The following is a 21,813-nucleotide window of genomic DNA, read 5'->3' on the forward strand; positions in this document are numbered from 1 at the left end:
ATGGCTTGGAATGCTATAAAGAAAAAAACAAAGAGGGGCAGTAGGATAGGGGTTGCAAACTTGGAGGCTGCAATTTCTAAAAAAAGTGCTCTGGGAAGATGTTACAAGGAAATGCCATTTGATCAAAGACCTGAATTGGTTTCTTTTAAGTTTGAAGATTTTTTGCTACCTCATCCTACCAATTAAAAAAAAAATTAAAAAACAAAACAAAAGCAAAAAACTAAGAGGTAATGTGTTTAGGCTTTGACTGGAGTTTCAGGAGAAATAGAAGACATTTACTATAGCAACCACAAACAAAAAAAAATTTAAATTCTAGATTATTTTTTCTTAAAAATTCTCACTAATAGAAAGGTTTAATTTCTTATAGTGTTATGAGTCCTCTCTCCTTTGTCTTTAATTCCTCTTGATTTCCTTCTCTGTCATTCTCATCTTTATTCTGGATCTCACTTCTTTTTCCTCTTTGTCTATTCCCTTGCCTTGATATCACTCTTCCCTCACCCTAAAATCCTCTTCATGAATAAATATATAGATATGTAAATTAACTTTTTAATGGCAAAGATAATATAATATATCCTGTAAAGGGATGTACCTATTTTTTGGTCTCTTACTATCTAATGACATCAGTGTCTCATAATCTATATTTAGAGAAATTATCAAAATTATCAAGGTACTTCCATGAAAAAAGGCTATTCCATCTTGAATACAAATTGTAATCGCTAAAAAGAAAGTAATATTCTTGCTACACTATATATGAAGAGGTTTATAAATAATTAGAGACTTATTTATATGGTTTGTAGTCTTATTTATTACATGAAATATTAGCTCTTTTCCACATCATCAGAATTTCAAAAATAAGCTTTAAATACTCTGTGTATCATCTTGTCATATGTTTTATAACCTAGCTTGTGCAAAGAATTTCACTCATAAAGCATTCTGGCCATTTATTATTATTATTACTATTTCTAAAAATAATGTAGATGTAATACCACATATTCTGGAATAAGAACTGGCTGAGAGGTATGTAATCTGAATACACTTCTGAATAGCTGTAAGACTCTGCACAAGTTATTTAAAGCTTCTGGTCCTCAGTTTTCTTATAAGTAGGCATAATAATAGCACACATTTCATAGAATTGTGATAATGAGTTAATATAATGAAAACCTTTAAGAAAAAGACTTAATACAGAACAATTATTCATTAAATGTTACTTATTATAGTCATTATTACACTTTGGACAAATATTTGTATGTACATTTCATATTATTTCATTAGGATCAGAAGCAGGTGTAATGGGGAAAACCAAGGTAATTATAATAAATTTAAACTCAGGGTCCTTGGAAGAGACTGGTTTCTAAGTATGAATGAGAATACTCACTAAACTTTATTAGTATTGAATAATATGCTTTTAAAATATTTGATAAGTTTATAGATATAATACACTATATTACATTATAATTTATTTTTATGTTACTAGGTACTATAAATTGTTTTCCTATTTTTATTAGACATTTGTATTTGTATTTCTTCCACTAATCATTATCTGACTATATCTTTATAATTTTTCTATAAAGATTTAGGTTTTTATAAAATATATTTCTACATAGGCAGAATAAATGTAAATGTAAAAGGCATATAAGAGCCTCTACAAACCTTTGATTTCAAGAAGCATTTGACACATAAATCTTTCCAGATAATGGAAATCAAAGTGTCTAAATACCACCTTCAAGAGAATTACAAAAATTCCTTTAGCAATCCATTCTGATCTTAGAAAACTTTAATTATATGTGGCTTTTTTATTATACAAAGGGATATCTTTACCAAGTTCCATTAAAAATTGATTTCTGACTGTAGGGTAGTAGAAAAATTTTTAATAAAAAGGCTGTATTTTAGAAATTAGAATAATCCAAAACTGGGTGTGTAAATGATAAAAGTAAGATTTTTCTGGCACTTACTTTGTAACTTCAATTTATGAAAATCCCAGCAGTGTTCTGTCTAAATTACGGGCTTTACAATGACCAAATTGAATTCTGATAGCTTACCATTATAAGATCAGTCGGTCAGCTGATTGTTATAGATTATTGCCTCAGCAGCTGTGGATTTCTATCAGGACACTGTGGGAAGCTTAAAATTTAAAGCATATTTAGTCGCACCCCTATGTGATATAAATGACTATCTTAATATTTAAATTTTCCTCTGTTGGGATATAAAAGATATATCTCAATGTACATCGTGCAAACAGAAGAAAGATACTTTCTGTGGTTTTAATTTTTTACATCTATTCATTGAAGCACTGTCTTATAATAAGCTTTCTTTAGTTTTCCTTTTATGTTATAGAAATCTGTATATCTGTTGTATAAAGGCTCCATGGAAAACATTAATAGCCTCTCAGTATGAGTATTATTTCTGGTGTTGGAAGGAATGCAAATTTGTGTATTAGAACAGTCTCTAGGGTTCAAGTTTCCACCATTTCTAATTATTAACTTAAGGGCACAGGTAAGACAAGTTCAGGACATCGGGATTTGGTTTTCAATTAGGTTTCAATCTTTTATTCAACCTGTGAGTATAAAAGAAAAATGAAACAACCAGAAGCATTTAAGGTTTTCACCCAGACATGTGCCTAGTGAAAAACAGAACAGATTGAGTAGTTGGGCTTGGGCATGCTCCAAAATTATATCCTCAAATATCCTAAGTATTAGGTGAACTACTGTGCAACTTGTTGACTCCTGCCACATTATGATAATTATTTTATTAGAGTTTCCATTTATTTTTATTTGATGTAAAGACACCTATTTTCTTATATAATATAAACCTCATTCTACCTTATTATTTAAAAGGCATACAGCCATCCAAAACAGCATCAAATTACTAGGCAGCATCATTATCTATGCAGTTTTATATTGAAAGACAAATTTGACTTGTTACCTTATTATAGTTACTGCAAATATGCCCTTATATACAAGTCTATTCTACTACTTTGGAGAAAACAGCCCCCATAGAAATGATTAATGTAAGTCCATTGTATGTATATGTTGGTGATGCTTGCCAATGAAGTATACACGGGAATGGTTCCTGAAGCAAATGCAAAGCCCCTGTTTAGGCACAGAAATGTGTTTTAACTATCTCAGGGGGAAAGAAAAATATCTAGTAATGTCTGCTCAATTACAGGATGCTTCTATAACAAATTATAATGTAACCTGGTGTTAGAGCCCAGTGTATTTACCTTGGTTAGAAGACAGAGTCTATGACTACTTACCACAGAGATGAACAAAGCAAAAATATTCAGCCAATCCCCTGACGCTGTTTCATTAAATTACTAATGGATTGTTCTTTATATTATTTTATTCCTGATGATCCCAACCAACTCTGAAAAATTAAGTATCTTGCTTAGGATTGCTTTAACATATGTTAGAAAAGTTTCCTTTGGGCCAGGGCCAGACTGAATTTCAGATCTTCACACTCCCTTCCAAAGCTGCTCTGAATCAGTCTGTCCCTTTCTAGTTGTCATCTTCAAAGACACTTTATGTTCTTTCATGGGCAAAATGTCTTATATTGCTCAGGAAAATGAAATACAGTTTTTGTATTATCTTCACTTCTTTTCTTTGAGTTAATTGGTCCTTGCTTATTTTCTGGTACTATTTAATTCTACTCCTTATTACAAAAACAGTTAATGACTGTGTCAAGAAGCACACTGAGGAGGGGTTGTATAGCACTGACTCTTATACCTAAGAAAGCACAACTCCTACTATTACATGGTTCTAAAAGGGTCCTTTAAGTTGAGGCATAAATATTAATATTGTTTCTTATTTTGAAGGACACAAAACAATAGAAAGTTAAAGGCCAAAAAAATTTCATTTAAAAATTGCAGGAAAGCAGAAATCATATTGGGGAAAGGACTCTTGTTTTAGAAAACCACTACACTGTGAGCTTACATAAAAAGTTGAAGCCACTGGATAGAGCCCAGATAGATGTCTCCACAAAACAGTGCAAAATATTTTGTAATTCAGATCCAATGCAATGGGGTGGCAGGAGTTGGGAAGGTTTAGATTTAGGAAGGTATGGAGAGTTGAAGAAGAAAGATCTTTACAGAAGGAGGAGTTTAAAAGGCTATGGAAGAGGCCAGAAGAGGCCATGGCTGATGCTACTCCATATGGTGTGTGTTTGCTTGTTTGTTTGTTTGTTTGTTTGTTTGTAGAACTAGGAAAGATGCCTTTCCATCAGATGAGAGTAACCTTGGGCCACTGCTCTGGGCTCAATTTCCAACTTCAGTCACCCTTTCAGCTCTGCATCCCTGTGCAGAGCATAATCTGCTGAACCATATGTAGCTGTCCTGGACAGGGGCTCAGGGGAAAGGATGAACTGTCACTGATAGAAGGAATGGCCAGAGAATAGAAGAACATGATACCTAGCAGTCATTTTTCAGTCATTCTTTGGCCTCTATTATAAACTGGTTCATTCCCTCTAGTATTTGGTGAGATGATGAGTGAAGTAATGAATATTTAACAAGAAAACATGTGCAGGTAGGTTCCCTAAGAACTGGGGTAGGGCATCCTGATATGCTTAAGTAAAAGAGAATTTCCAGTATTGTAGAAGATTTGGGAACATCTGGTTAGCAAGCATACAGATTGTTATCATATAGATTGTTAAAAATCTAATATGAAATCCCTGGGTGGCTCAGCGGTTTAGCGCCTGCCTTTGGCCCAGGGCGCGATTCTGGAGTCCCGGGATCGAGTCCCTACATCAGGCTCCCAGCATGGAGCCTGCTTCTCCATCCTCCTGTGTCTCTGCCTCTCTCTCTCTCTCTCTACGTCTGTCATAAATAAATAAATAAATCTTAAAAAAAAAAAAAAAAACAGTTACCCTTGTTCATAACCTGTCAGGCAGGGTTCCTCTGATTACTCTTACACAGATACACACTACGCATAATTTGTCAGTTGACCCTCATGCCATTTAAAAAAAAAAAATTATATTTAAATGTTGAAAAAAACTGAAGTGACTTTTAGGAAAATAATGGGGCAGATGTTATTATATCTCTTTAGATAATTTGATTTTTTAGCACTCTAATGAATTATCTCCCCAAATTTAGTAATTTTCTTAGATTTATTAGTGAATTATTTAAAATAATATATAACATTCATAGGAAAATAATGACAATAGGAAAATTGTAACCTTCTGTTTTCTCATACACTTAATATTGCTGGGGAACTCTAAACACTGTAACATTCCAGGTTTAAGGAAGAAAATTAAAGCCATCTGACGTCCTTCCCTTTAAATTCTTAATAAGTTTACTCATTTTTTACTTCTATCTTCTTAATTTTACTGAGAGGTAAGATCATTCACTTTGACATATGGCTTTGTCACTTCCTGTGTTTAGTATTTGACTTATTTTTTTTCTCTTTGGATGTTTATATTGTCAAGGAGGGTGGCATCAACTTTTTCCTCTAAGAATTTTTCTTCCTTGGCCTAAACATTTTCAAGTTCCTCTAGTGGTTAAAACATAAACAAACAGGGTAGCCCTGGCGGTGCAGCGATTTAGCGCCACCTGCAGCCCGGGTAGTGATCCTGGAAACCCAGGATGGAGTCCCACATTGGGCTCCCTGCATGGAGCCTGCTTCTCCTTCTGCCTGTGTCTCTGCCTCTCTCTCACTCTCTCTGAATGAATAAATAAATAAATCTTTAAAAAAAAAAACATAAACAAACAGAAAAGGAAACCAACAACTCTCCCAAAACCAAACATTCAAAAACTTTAAAGGCTTTCAACTTGTATCTCTTCTATTGCAATTTTAAAGGAAATAATTTCCAAACACCAACTCATCTTCATTCACTTCTTAAATATTTGCATTCTATATTAAATCTGCCCATATATTGCTTTTAAACATTTGTGCTTTCTCATCAATTTATTTTAGTTTCATTCATTAAATACACCAGGTTGTGTTGTCCTCATATATTTTACCTCCAAGCATTCGATGTTATTGCTCTTCTCTTTGTTGAATCTCTCTGCTCTTGAATTGATTATTATACTCATTTATCTACCAGTCCCCCAACTGATATTTATCAATCTCCCTCTGTGAATCCTCTCCTTTCAATATTCTGAGTTGCATAGTTCATTTCTTTCTTTACTAATCAGTTTGTTTTGGGCTTTTCTTTTTCATAGATTTTCTTCTACCACCTAAATATAAGTGCTTTTGGTCCATATGGACAGTCTTGATATTTTTGATATTTCTAACTGCCTACTGACACTTTTTCATGGAAATATTGATCACTTAGCTGAAAATTATTAAAATAAATTTGTTATCCTCTTCTCTGTATATCTTTTTCTTCTAGTGTATTGTTCTAAAATTCATGGTTCATTCATGCTAAAAAACCTCTATGCAAATTTCAGGAACACTTCATATGCTAACTAGATACTTGTTTTTTTTTCTAGTTTTGCTTATTATCAATGGAAGATTTGTCCAAGAAAACCAATAAAGCAATAATACACTGCCTGTGGTAATGAATCCCACAATACTTTGTGAAATTACTTTTCACAAGAAGTAGCCATGGAATGAAAAATACTCCATTTCAGCACCTGAGATATGTAAGGACTGTATTCATTTTTTGTCAGATAAAGGCAAAAATTCATTTTCTCACTTTCAGGCAATTTAGGTCTCTTACGTCGTCGAATTCAAGAATATTTTAATTTTAAAAATTGAAATTTTCCTACCAATTCTTCATAAGATATACTGTGAATAACTTTAGTAAATAATTTTTAAATGTATTGACATGCTACTCACAATTTATATGTTGAAATACAGAAATATCATTTTAAAGATTATGATATCCCATAGAAATTGAATACAAATTATTACTCAAGCTGTAACTGTCTTATGTGTAGCATAACTCCCCCCCCAAAACTTTAACTATGAAAATACTGACCTTAATTTCCAGGGAACATTTAGTAGAACATGAGCTGGGATATACTGATCCAAAGTGGCATATATTGATCCAAAGCAGAGAACCATGGATTTATATATGAGTTTGTCATGACATTTTTTTCTACTTTAAGAAAACATATACAACTACACTGATTTAATTTAAAAGTACAAAATACCAAATGAAAAAAAACTAAGAAAAAATATGCTTGTAAAGGAATCAATCTCATAAACTACTGTCTTATGAATTATTTTTTCAAAAGACTGTGATACTCATGATTAACTAAGGCATTTTACTTTTGTGACAAACAATTTTGGTTATATCTATATTAATATGCAAAAGTGCCTTATCATCTCTAGTTTGTATAATTATTGTAAAAATGCCTATTTCCATAATTCTATAAAGTTTTTTTTTGTTTTGTTTTTTGATAAATCTTTATTTAGCACCAGGTATATTTATAAACATGATCCTATTTTTATTTTTTCAAGTAAGCTCTAGTCCCAACATGGGGCTTGAACTTACAACCCCCAGATCAAGAGTCACATGCTCTATTGAGTAAGCCAGTCAGGTGCCCCCTCAAGTTGGAAATCTTGGTCGAAGTGGGCCTAGGCCAGGTGACAGTATTTCTTTTTTTTTTTTTTTTTCCCATTCACTCCCACCCCCCGCCCTCCTCGCCTTCTACCACCCCTAGTTCGTTTCCCAGAGTTAGCAGTCTTTACGTTCTGTCTCCCTTTCTGATATTTCCCACACATTTCTTCTCCCTTCCCTTATATTCCCTTTCACTATTATTTATATTCCTCAAATGAATGAGAACATATAATGTTTGTCCTTCTCCGACTGACTTACTTCACTCAGCATAATACCCTCCAGTTCCATCCACGTTGAAGCAAATGGTGGGTATTTGTCATTTCTAATAGCTGAGTAATATTCCATTGTATACATAAACCACATCTTCTATAAAGTTTTATATTTGAAAAACTCATCCCTATTGGAAAATGATAAGGCTAACTGCCATAAATATAAAACAAATTAACATTTATAAAATAGAATTAAACATGTGTATTATGTGTGTACATGTGTTTGTGTATAAATATATTGATAGACAAAACTTTATAGCCATAGAATATGTGTTTATGTATATATATGTGTATGTATGTCTGTGTAAAACACAATTAAACAATATAATAGACATTGAAATGGTATGCCTTATATGTAGGGTCAGCTATTTGTAAAATTTTACTTTTAAGTATCCACACAAAGTGTGTTTGTCATGAATTCATATCCCATTTATCTTATATTCACATTCCAATTATCTTACTCTAGTGTGATGAAAGGAGAAGCACTCTTCTGCCTTCTTGTCTAGGTAGGTAAGTTGATCCTAATTTCTATTCTCTTTACTGACAGCATTGTACTATACCATATAAGAGAATAAAACTTCGATATATAACATATTACTGCCCATAAGTACCTTAGAGCTTAGTACAAGTTTAGTGAGATAATATGGTAAAAAGGGAAGGGCATTTTCCTTGGAGAATAAAACCTAATATTATCTAACACTTCCAGCTGTACAGTTTTAGGTATCATATATAAAAAGTATGTTATTGGGGCCAGATGAAATCTTAGGTCCTTTCCAGCAACAAAATCTGAGCTTAGCATGTAAGGATCAATATAAAGGGTTTATTAAACCCTTAATGAAGGGGAATGTAAAGACTGCTAGATAATGGTGGATATGTAGTAATCATCAACCTCCCAAAAAGCCCTTCCCAAATATTATGAAATCACAAACCATGAAAATTCTATGCAAAAGTATACCCTTAATGGAATTTAAGGATGAGTGTCAAAATTGCAAAGCAACTATTAGTAAAAAGAAAAATTCAAAACCGCCAGGATTTTGGTCCCACAAATGCCTGCTCCCCCTCCACTCCCCATAGGCTTTGAGGTAAACAAAGGCTGAGTGACAAAAAACACAAGGAAGACGAAGGGACATTAGTAAAGTGTCCTGTGGGAGAGTTGGAGCAACCACCAGAAACATGCAAACTATTCTAAAGTTTTAAATACTAAAATAGTAACCAGAAAAGTCAGAGCACAGACTACAAAGAAGATCTCAAAGTGGTATTTAAAAAATATCAGATGCCATAGCAAGGGCCAGCCATACAATTTAAAGATGCAGGTTTAGCTTAAAGGGATGGATGAGGTATAATACAGACAGGGCTCTAAATACATAACTACCATGAAATTAAAAAGGTAAATATGAAAGAAATGCATCTTTAGCACTGAGGTAGGTGGTGGAGGGGAGCTAAAATGAGGGAGATATTTAATAACTGGTACGGAAAGGGCAAAAAAAGAACCCCATACACACACTGAAAATTGAAAGACCCACAATCCACCCAGCCCACCAAAGCAAAATACAAGAAAACAATGAAGTCTGCTAATGTACCGAATTTTTCCAAGTCTTGTAGAAAATGACACCATTAAAAATGAAGATCTAGTAAAACTGCCAAATATCTTAAATAAACAAAAGCAGTGTGAAGAGGAAAATATTTTTTAAAATAAGGAAAAAAAATCACACAAATCAACTGAGTAAACTTATTCTGAAAACTACATAGGTACATGAAAAAAAAAGTATGAGTCTACACAGTACAGAGAATTAAACATACTCAAACAAGTATTTGAGGATATGAAAAACTACACTGAATAAGAAATTTAAAAATTAAGTACAGAGGGATGCATGGGTGGCTCAGTAGTTGAGCGTCTGCCTTTGGCTCACAGGTCCCCGAATCAAGTTCCACAATGGGCTCCCTGCATGGAGCCTGCTTCTCCCTCTGCCTGTATCTCTGCCTCTCTCTCTCTCTGAGTCTATCATAAATAAATAAATAAAAATAAATAAATAAATAAATAAATAAATAAAAAATAAATAAATAAATATAAAATTTAAAAAATAAAAAATAAATTTTTAAATAATAAATCTCAAATGATCTCAAAACAAAAATAAATTTTAAGATGCACAAGAAAAAATAGATTCAAATTAAAATTCAATAAAAATACAGTAAATAAGTACAGAACAATCCACATAATGAAAATGACATAATGAAGCAAAAAGTATTAAAAAGTAATGGAACTGGAAGACAGTCAAAAAAAGCATAATATTCACATAATTGGAGTCCCTAAAAAAAAAAAAGAAAAATTAAATACATTTAAAACTATAAAGGAAGAAAACATTTCAAAGATTGGAAAAAGGTGAATCTACACTTTGAAAAGGCTTACCAAACACTTGAAAAAATTAATCCAAAGCAATCAATGTCTAAAGATTTTCCAGCAGAACTATTACATTTCAAAGATAATGTTAAAATCCTCAAGGTTCCCAGACAAAAAGATCAAATATTTCTCAAGGGCAAAAAAATTAGACTAGAACAGACTTTGCAAAGTCAATATGCAAATCAAGATACCAATGGAGTAGTATTTTTTTTTTTCTAAAAGAAAGTTTGAACCCAGGACTTTATATCTACACAAGATAGTCTTCAAAATCAGCATATCAGAGAGTTTTTAAAACTGGAGCTTTGGGAATTTTGCACCTATTAGTAGTCTTTCTTACAGAATCTACTGGAGGTTGATATCATCCAAATAAAGATGGAGAAAAGTTTTGCTAAAAGACTACTAGTGAGCATTTAATAATGTATGTATAAATGTACATAATACAATTTAAAAGTGACAGGGATGAAGGTGGATAATAAATGTTATATTATTTAAGCAGAAATAATGCAGCTAACCTAATGGATGAAAAAAAAGAAGAAAACAGAAACAAGGTCATTGCATGAAGGCAATGAATGAATAATTAAAAAGATATTAAAGGGCCAAATAAGAAAACAGCACCAAGGCATCAATGAAGATATAGATCAACCTCGTTTCAAAAAATAGATTCTAAAAATAATGGTGAAAGTTTGGGGAGAATCAGAATTTGAATATCCTCAAAGTTTCTTTCCTAATGTATAGATACTAACTACAAAGTCAAAGAGACTAACTTTATGTTGGGGAAACCCAGCAGATACCACCTTAATTAAGAGATCAAGGTAAACATGCCTCATTATAAGGCATAGTGATATAACTCCTTGATATAATTCATTGAAGATATAACATCATTTCTGTGCTATTTTTACAATATAATACATAATTTTATTTCAATTATGAGAGAACATTAGATAATCACAAACTGAAGGACATTTCTATGTAATTAATCAATAGTCTTCAACTCAAGTGTGTTAAAAGGGCCAGTCATGAAAAACAAGGTAAGAGTGAACAATTCTTATAGGTACAAGGAAACCAAGGCGAACTTAAAGACAGAATGCAGTATATGATGACTAATAGGATCCTGCAAGAAAAAAAGGACAATAGTAGAAAACTGGTGACATGTGGGTAAGTATGTAGTTTAGTTAACAGCATTGCATCAATGTTAATTTCCTATTTTTTTAAAGATTTTATTTATTTATTCATGAGAGACATGGGGGGGGTGGGGGTGGCACAGAGACACAAGCAAAGGAAGAAGCAGGCTCCATGCAGGAAGCCTGATGTGGAGCTCAATCCCGGGTCTCGAGGATCACGCCTTGGGCTGAAGGCAGTGCTAAACCGCTGAGCCACATGGGCTGCCCTAATTTCCTAATTTTGATACCATTTTGAAATTAATAATCTTTGTATGTTTAAAATTATTAAAATTTTTAAATTTAAAAAAATTCATGGAAAAAAGTAACACAAGTTTGGTAAAAAGCTCTTTAAGAACGAAGAGAAGGGGCACCTGGGGGGCTTTATCAGTTAATGGTCTGCCTTTGGCTCAGTTTATGATCACAGGGACCTGGAATCAAGCCCCACATCTGGCTCCCTGCTCAGCAGGGAAGTTGGTCTCTCCCTCTCCATCTGCCTCTCCCCTTGCTCATGCTCTCTCTCTAATAAATAAAATCTTAAAAAAAAAAAAATGAAGAGAAAATGAGTGATCTGAGCAAGGTATCATTTCTATAACAAAGGGAAAAATTCAATAAATATATTCCATTCTTAAAATTCATTCAAGTGTTAAAAAGACACTTTGCTAATTAGCCCATCAAGTAAATATTCGTTTATGAGTCTGCCATATTTGAGATTAGGAACAAAATCCAATATCCTAGTTAACTACAGATAAATCCATCTTTATTAATCTTTCAAAAGCCAGGGCCAGCAATGTGATATCTAAGTAGGTCACCCATAATCTTGACAGGAGCCTTATGGAGCTGGTCCCTATTTCTCTTCTGAAATACATTCTCCAACCATCCACTGTCGTCCTCCAGTACTACCAACATCACCAATGGCTGGCAAGTATTTCTTGAATTCACCAAGACTGCAAGAATACCGTAACGATTATTGACACTCCGGTTTGGCATGATTTTCACTCACTGTTGGACATGGGCTGGGTTAAGGACTCTGGGTTAACCACTGCCTACTCTTGAGCTAGAGCTACTTCTGTGGGACCATGAAAAAGGCTCTTTCAGCTCCTTTTTCCAACCACGGTCTCACCTTTGGTCTAGAAGACCCTTAAGAGGCAAGGCACAAAGCTCAGGGGGCAGCACCTGAGAGAGATTGATTCTGCAATACCTGACTAAACGGCTCACGGACGCCGAGGGTTTTTTATAGTATTATTTGTCATCCAAAGACAAAGCAAATATGCCTGTGGCTACCAGTAATGAACGCATATATTTTTCACAAATATGATAACTTATCAAGTGTCACCTAGGAACAGCATCAGAATATAAAAATACCCAGGTTGCATGCTCTCGTTTGAACATTTGAATTCACTCTATTCCAAAGAAACTTCTTGTTCAGTACTTGGAAAGGACCAAAGAAGAGCCTTTTCTCCTTCAATGTTCCTGATAATGATTTTCAAAGGTTGGCATTTATGCATGAGCAGAAGCCACTTTTCAAAGGATAATGTAACTGAATTCATCATCTTTGTTTGACCTTTAAATGACTTTTTGGTCTTGCCTCACTTATCTATCTTACTTCTTGGTTTTGTCATTCTCTCTCATCTTCTGAGATCATTGAGTCAGGGCCTCAGGGTGACCCTCTTCAAAGAAAGATACCTTGGTATTAAGGCCTTGTCTGTTTTGGATCAAGGCTTCAGAGCTTGCTCTCACAGAAAATTAGAAGTAATACATCAGTTGTACAATTACTTTTTAAAATCCTTACAAAATGTAGACTTTCCTATTTCTCAGGTAATGACCTGTATAGATATTATTTGATAATTTAATATTTTTCCATTGAGTAATGTATTTTCAATAAAGATTTCAAAATTTCAACTCTTTATCCAAACTTAATAAAGCAAAGCAGTACTTAGAAAAAGATTACAAAACATAAGTTATACTTCTTTCACATACGTATTATAAATTAATAAAATTATCAAATGAGAAATACAAGCCATGAAATGCAGAACAGAATTTTCAGAGTCAATTATCTATCTGGAATTTCATACTTAGACCATCAGAGCGAGAAGGCTACTGATCTAAAAGAATAAAAACAAAGAAAATCAACCAACAAAAATCTTCACTGCCTTTGTAATGCTTTGTCTTTTTTTTAAGATTTATTTATTTATTTATTTATTTATTTATTTATTTTATGGTGGGTAAGGGCAGAGGGAGGAGAGAGAGAAAAAGAGAGAGAGAGAATTCCAAGCAGACTCTGTGCTGAGCATGGAGTCTGACACTGGGCTGAATCCCATGACCCTGAGATCATGACGTGAGCCTAAACTAAGAGTCAGACATTTAACCAAGTCAGCCACCCAGGCACCCAAATTAATGCCTTCCTTATAAAGCTCACATTATTTTATGTGTATATTTGTATGCATAAATGCATATATTTATACATTAACTATATATTTGTTCTGTATGAAGCCAGTATTTTTGACAATTATTGGTTTATTGCTATTACAATAAAATTACAGATAAATTACTATCATTTTTATAATTATGCAGTAGGAAATATTGACATAAAAGAATGTAGTACCTTATCAGTAAAAACCCTTTTATTTTACATTTAACACAAGTAAAGCCTTTTATATGTTATGAGCATGTAAATTTAAATTTATGAAGTTGTTTTTTAAAGTTTAAAGAGTTATCCTAAAAAGCACCTTAATTATCTATTTCACTTTGTATCAGTACAACCTTTAATGGAAATAGAAATTCTATAAAATCATATTCTCAAGAAATGAGCCCCTTTTTTTGTCCTACAATATATCCTGAACTAAAAAAAATTCTAAAGTAAATGAAATGTGATGGTTATTAGAGAAATTACAGGGTTGTAATTTTCACAAATTAGAGCCTTATAGTACAAAATATAATTAGCCTAATATTTAAAAAGACTATATTTTTTCTAGATTTATTATGGGTATTAGAAAATTTTAAACACATGTACCTAAAATAGGCTTTATGTGTGTGTATAAACGTGTATGTATTTATATCCATAGTGACAATAATTATATAAAATATTCACTTCACTGAATTTCAACAAATGGTTCATTAATTATACAATTTCTGAGTGTTATACTTTCCCCAGTTTTTCTTGTGTGCCTTTGTGAGTTTGTGTGTGTGTGTGTGTGTGTGTGTGTAATGTGAAGGATTTTCTTTTAAAAAGTTTGCAATTGTGCATGAGGCTTATTTAAATTTAAGCTTTCAATGGGGTTAAAAAATTTATGGCTAGCTTACAAGGTGTCAGTCATTTTGCCAGATGTTGACAAAATAGACTAATATGGTTCCTTATTTAGAGGGTACACAGTCTGATGCAGGACACTTTCATGTAAGAGACTGAACAAGGTGAAAAATACTAAGTGTTAGGAGATCTCAGAGGGAGGGCTGATTTATATTGTCTGGGGAGAGTGGATACTCATTTTCAAAGGAACTGGCATTGATTTGAACTACATGCAATATGCTTTGCTTTTTACCTCTGAATTCTGTATTACCTCAACAAGGGCTCCTCCAAACCCATGATTTTTTATAATTCTGTAATTCCATTTTGCTCCATGCTTTCAGAGTTTTAGAGCTAGAAGATGCATAAAGCAGTAACACATGATGAGACATCTCCTTAATGATTAGTCTCCTAGATATTGGGAGTTTATTACAGAATATTAGACAAGTAGATTTCTGATAGCAGTAAACCAATAAACGCTTCTAGAGTACTTACTTTATTGAGTCTTCTCACTTAACATATGGCAAAAACCAGGTACCAAAGGCACATGTTACTTTTCCAAGGTCACAGAGTTAAAGGGTGACAAATCAGCACTAAAATTCAAACGTTTAGACTTAGAATTTGAGTGCTTATCTTAGTTTAGTTTTCTAGGTTTGATCAACATTTCACTAAATTTCATCTAGATTAGAAAACAGAAGAGTAGCCTCTCTCCAGTATGCTTATTTGTTTGCTTATTGTCTTCATTAACATTTCTAGAGTCATATCAGAGTAAAGGAATGATCTACATATGAGTTTTATAGACAGGAGATTTGCAGTATCATTTATTCACATCTTTATTAGTGAGGTAATAATTTTTGCCTCTTGTTCACAAAAATCTTATTATTTAATATTCTCTGGTCTCATTCTTTTATCTGTGAAGCAATTACAAGTATTAAGGGGCTTGAAATACTTTACATATTATTTTTAGGCCATGTATTTTTATTCATGATTCGCAGAAGAGGAACTTCAGACATAGAAAGGTAAAACATCATAGCCAAAGACACACCTTGTCTTTTGGGCTGCTCTAGCCTTGCTTTATGCTGTTGCCCAGTTTCATCAAATGCAAAGTCTAGAATTTGAATCATGTTCTTTCTGATTCTGTGGTCTATTTCCCAATGTTTGGTTCCCCATGGTAACCATGGAGTTGAGCGGATTATTCTTCTGGTCACAAAAATGAAACTTCTCACTCAATAAGTATTGCTCACCTAACCATGGGGGTCTAACTTACATTAAGAGCACAACAGATATCTCTTCTAACATATAGAATAATCACATTTTAAAACATGGTTTCCCAAATCTTTAATAGTACTTAAATCTTTACCAACTATGCTTTCAACTTTTCTTTTCTTACCTGCCTTTTCATCTTATAAAATCCAAAGCATCAGTGAAAATAGCAGATATAGAACAATTGAGAATGAAAATAAAATTCTGAAACACTGTGCATAGGCAGCAAGCCTAAAGTTATACAAATGTCAGTAAAACGCGTCTACAGCATCTTGAAAACTGATGAAATCATGCTCCATCAGTTCATAAATGAGTGGGAAATTCCAGATCGATGGCCTTCCCCTGAAACACCTTGCCCTGGGCCTAGAGAACAATTCTCCATCCTCTTACTCTCAGCAGAAACCACTTTGTTAACCTAGGCTGCCTGAGGGGAATTTCAGGTAGAGAAGCATTCACAAGCCAGTTCTCATTAGTTTGCTTTCCAGTGTCTGTTATGATGCATATATGTTTTTGCACTTTGTAACAAAGAGAAGGTATTCAGGTTGCTAAGCAGAGAGGCAGAGAGGTGCTGAGGCAACAGCACAGCACTCAGCAGCACACTCAGGTCAAAGATCTACTCTTGGTTTTTGCCTCTATGTAACGCTAGAAAAGCCACAGGACCTCTCTGGGCCTCTAAATTCTTAGATTGTACCTAATCCTTCTAAAAGTCTATGTTTCAAGTATAGCATAACTTTGAAAAGTGAACCACAGGCCTGGGTTTCAGTGCCTGCCTGTATTTCTAAGATATTTATAGGTGCAACAGGGAAAGCCCACAGTAAATATGTGTAACAGTTACTCTGAGAAATGCCATCTGATGCTTGCGAAACTGTAATCAAATACAACACTGAGGATTCAAATAATTACATGAGTGAAACAATGTGTTAGAAAACCTAAAATATTGCAAAGTGGTCTTCCTAGTAAGTAGTAGAGTATCTTGGGTTCAAGCTTTATCTAGAACTCATGATTAATGCATGCGGGAAAATGAAGTTAACAATAATAATAACGCTAATAATGAATAATTATGTCAGGCTAAATTCTCATTATATTCTCAGGACTTTCAAGACAAGTCCAAGTGGCATTAACATGATAAAATTGCTTAATAATCCTATAACTGTTGTAACACAATATGCTTATATAATTGCCACTTTTAGCCTTTTCAAATGTCAGTAAAAAGAATTATTTTTCCTTTTAATTCAATGGTGTTGATAGAATACTTAATCATATTCTATTACCCTGGAACATATATTACTTCAGCTATAATTTATAGAGATAAAAGCTGCGAATTCCACATTTTACTAAAATTATGATTATTATAATATTTAAGCAAGATAGTAAAGTGCTGTTGAGAAAAACTACCAAAACATTTATTGTGTTAGGTATTTACCAACTCTTTCTTGCTACATATTTCATGTAAAAATAGCCTTAACATTTTTTTCTAAAAACCGTGTTGCATTTCTGGAAATATTCATGGAGAGCCAGTCATTTCAGTAAAAATTATAAGGCTAATCATCATTTAGAAAATAACTTTAAATAGAAAACCTGGGAAGATTCCTACCTTATTGATAATTCTTATAATCTCTTTCAAGAGTACGCTAACCAGCATAGCATGACAGAGATTTGTGGAATCACTTTGTGGTATACCTGAAACTAATATGATATTGTGTGTCAACTATACTTCAATTAAAACAAAACAAAACAAGAGCCACCTGGGTGCCTCAAGTCATGATCCCTGGGACTGAGCCCTGAGAGTCAGGCTCCGTACTCAGCAGGGAGTCTGCTTCTTCCTCTCCCTCTGCCCCTCCCTCTGCAAATAAATAAATAAAATCTTAAAAAAAAAAAAAAAGCCACTGGAATTGGGCCTAAGGGTTAACAGAAGATCCATAGAACAAACATAGTATGAAAAGGTCCACGACAGAAGCCCAGGAAAAATAAAAAGGGGCACAGATCCTCACTTTGCCTTCAAAGTTTAACAACTTACCCAAATTTACCCCATGGAGTAAAGACTACCTAGTAGCCATCTCTACCCAAGGCCTGATCAGTGACTAGAATACTAAGTGCTGTAAAAGAGGAGGGAAGCCAGGAAGGAAAAGCAACTCTGTGGGCTGGCGAGAGGGAGGTAAAAGAAAGTTTACAGAGTACATGAGACTTGGGTTTGGGACTTGGGAGCCCAGAGAAAGGCAGAGAGAGGTGATCTCAGAACCGACATTTCAAAGGACATTTTCAGGTTTCTGAGCCAGGGATCTGAATTGTACATGTGAGGGGTAAAAGCACACTAATTTACTGAAGCTTGAGCTGGCTCACATAGTAATTCTTATTCAATTATGAATCAACCTGGAAAAAAAAAAAAAGGTGTAGCTAACCAGTTACCAACAGAAATGCCTTTTGAACCCATTATTTTTCTGTTAAAGAAGAAACATTTCCAGTAAGTAGTGAATGTTCTAGGTTCTAGGTTTCCTCCATGTCACTGGATCTCAGTGTGGTCCAAGGACCAGGGGCATTAGCATCACCTGTGAACCTATTAGAAATGCAAATTACTGTGCCTCATCCAAACCTACTAAATAAGACAATGTATGGATGAGCCCAACAGTCTGTGTTTTTAACAAGCCCTCCAGGGATACTGATATATAATAAAAATAGAAAAACACTGCTCTATATATACGCGGGTTTGTTTGTTTTTTTTTTTTAATAGATTTTAATTTTTAAAGCAGTTTCAAGTTCATATCAAAACTGAGCACAAAATATAAAGAGGGGCAGCCCGGTGGCTCAGCGGTTTAGCGCCGCCTGCGGCCCGGGGCGTGATCGTGGAGGCCCTGGATCGAGTCCAGCACCGGGCTTCCTGCAAGGGGCCCGCTTCTCCCTCTGCCTGTGTCTCTGCCTGTTTCTCTCTCTCTGAATGAATAAATAAATGAATCTTAAAAAAAAAAAAAAGTATAAAGAGTTCCTATATAATCCTTAACCCCACAAACGCACAGCACAGCCTCCCCTCCTTTTACATCTTGCACCCAAGTGGTGCATTTGTTACAGCTGTTGTCCTTAATATATGATTTTAAGAATGAAAAACTGTTTTCCTTTGGAAATCATATTTTTGTACCTTCAGAGTTTTTCTAAAAGATTAGTTTAAAAATAATGTAAATTATTAACTGCTATATTCATCGCGCCTATTCTTTGTCCATCTCATTTGCTAGTTAGAATTTATGTAGTGATAAAACTGAACTTTTAATGATTTCTTATTGGCATATAGTGCAGTAATTATTGTTGTAAAGGATTTACCGGGGCTGTGTGAATTCATGACATCCCTCCATGCTACATTCCTGGTAGCATCCCATAACAAAGAAAAGGGAAGCAAAAGCAATTTAGCAAAAAGCAAAATCAGAAAGCAATCAAATAGCTTTAATGAACTAAGGTGTCATTCTTATAAAATTTTAGAGTTATCTTTTTTGTCAAAATCTTCCTAAATTAGCATATAGTCACTTGTCATGTGCCTTCATTACTTGTAGGATAGCTGTGATATATGTTCTTGTGGTATTTAATATATTTTGTCTGTTGTTCAAATATTAGAATTTCTAGTAGGTGTCAGACATTATGCCAGGTAATGAGGAGAAACAGTTCCAGAGGAACTCTTCAAGAATCTCTCTCACATATACAAAAGGGAGCATTCTATGAAATAATTTGCTGCCTGAGTATATATCTTACATTCCATTTTCTCAAAGGATGAAAGACGAACCTTTAAATTAAGAAAAACTGTTTAAAAAATATTTTAGGGGCTGGCTGTCTCAATCCGAAGAGCATGCGACTCTTCACCTTGTAGTCATGAGTTCAAACCCTACACTGGGTGTAGAAATTACTAAAAATAAATAAATAAGCATATTAAAATTTTTAAAATATATTTTAAATAATCTTTTATTGAAGGCTAACATATGTAGAGAACTGTGCAAAATAATAAATGTACAGTTTACTGTATTTCTACAAATTAAACATACTCAGGTAATGTCCACCCAGATAAGGATAGAAAACATTATCAGTACCCCCAGGTGCCTCTCCCAGGCCCCCTTCCAATCATTAACTCCCTGTACGGTGAACTTTTATCACTATAAACTAGATTGATTCTAAGCTAGAGTCATAGAGCATGCATACTTCTGTGTCTCATTTCTTTTACTGAACATTAGATTTGCAATTTCTTGCTGAGTTTAACCATAGTTTGTTCATTTAATTCTTGTATGGAATTCCATTTATGTATAAAGATGGTACCACCATCTACATACATATACAGTAGGTGGCATTTGGATTGCTTTCAATTGTTTTTTTTTTTTTTTAAGATTTTTTATTTATTAGGATCAGAGAGAGAGAGAGAGAGAAATAGGCAGAGGGAGAAGAAGCAGGCCCCATGCAGGGAGCCTGACGTGGGACTCGATCCCGAGTCTCCAGGATCATGCCGTGGACTGAAGGTGGCACTAAACCGCTGAGCCACCAGGGCTGCCCCTGCTTTCAGTTTCTAACTACTACAAACAATGTTGCCATAAACATACTTCTATGCTTTTAGTAAATAGATTTCTGTTAGCTCTGTACTTAGGACTGTAATGCTGGGAATGTGTATGTTCAGCTTTAGCACACAGCGCAGATTTCCAAAGTGAAATTTTCCTTTTTCCACATTTCATTGCAATTTATAAGAGTTCTTGTTGCACTAGATCTTTTGCCCTTGTGTTTTTGAATTTGATAATTCAGAGTAGAACAGAAAACTATTTTTATGTATTTTTTCATTATACATATTCTGCTACATACTTCTTGTATGTTTTTTTAAAATTTTTTATTGGAGTTCAATTTGCCAACATATAGCATAACACCCAGTGCTCATCCCACCAAGTGCCCCCCTCAGTGCCCATTACCCAGTCACCCCAACCCCCCACCCACTTCCCCTTTCACTACCCCTTGTTCATTTCCCAGAGTTAGGGTCTCTCATGTTTTGTCACCCTCACTGATATTTTCACTCATTTTCTCTCCTTTCCCTTTATTCCCTTTCACTAATTTTTGTTAAAAAAAGCTCTACATTCCAATTATTTCTCCATTTTTATTTCTAATTTTGTGTATTTATACATTTTATTATACTAATAGTTTTACCTACTATTGGTTTGATTTCTAGCAAAATATCTATAGGAATTATTTATCAATTCTATTATTTTGCAGTTTTAGAAGATAATATTTTCTTCTTTCATCTTTATTAATTCTAGTCCCTATTTTCTTTTTTATTCATTTATATTTTGAGTTTTTATTTAAATTTCTCTTAGTTAACATATAGTGTAATATTAGTTTCAGGTATACAACATAGTCATTCAATACTTCCATACAACATCTACTGCTCATCAGATCATCCTTAATGCCCATAACCTGTTTAAGCCATTCCCCACCCCACCCCCACCCCAGACCCCTACCCACTTTCCTTCTGGTAACCATCACTTTATTCTCTATAATTAACAGTCTGTTTCTTGGTTTCCCTCTCTCTCTCTTTTCTCCCCCTTTGTTTGCTTTGTTTCTTAAATTCCACATATGAGTAAAATCATATGGTATTTGGGTTTCTCTGACTGGCTTATTTCACTTAGCATCTAGCTCCACCCATGTATTGCAAATGCCAAGATTTCATTCTTTTTTATAGCTGAGTAATATTGCAATATATATATTGGAATACATAGATCTCACCTCTTCTTTACCCGTTAAGTAGTCAATGGACACGAGTTGTTTCCATAATTTGGCTTTTATAGATAGTGTTGCAATAAACATCAGGTACATGTATCCCTTTGAATTACTACTTTTGTATATTTTGGGGTAAATACTTAACCAATGCAGTTGCTGGATTGTAGAGTAATTCTATTTTCAATTTTTTCAGGAATTTCCATACTGTTTTTGAGTGGCTGC

At 33.9% G+C, this 21,813-nt stretch overlaps 1 protein-coding gene across 6 annotated transcripts in view; it reads right to left on the reverse strand.

Annotated features, from left to right (window-relative positions):
* LOC144300414 (zinc finger protein 385C-like) overlaps positions 1 to 21,813 on the reverse strand; it is a 453,807-nt gene that overhangs the window by 169,675 nt on the left and 262,319 nt on the right. The window lies entirely within an intron of this gene.

Source organism: Canis aureus, chromosome 28 (assembly GCF_053574225.1).
Source record: "Canis aureus isolate CA01 chromosome 28, VMU_Caureus_v.1.0, whole genome shotgun sequence".
Taxonomy (NCBI): Eukaryota; Metazoa; Chordata; class Mammalia; order Carnivora; family Canidae; genus Canis; species Canis aureus.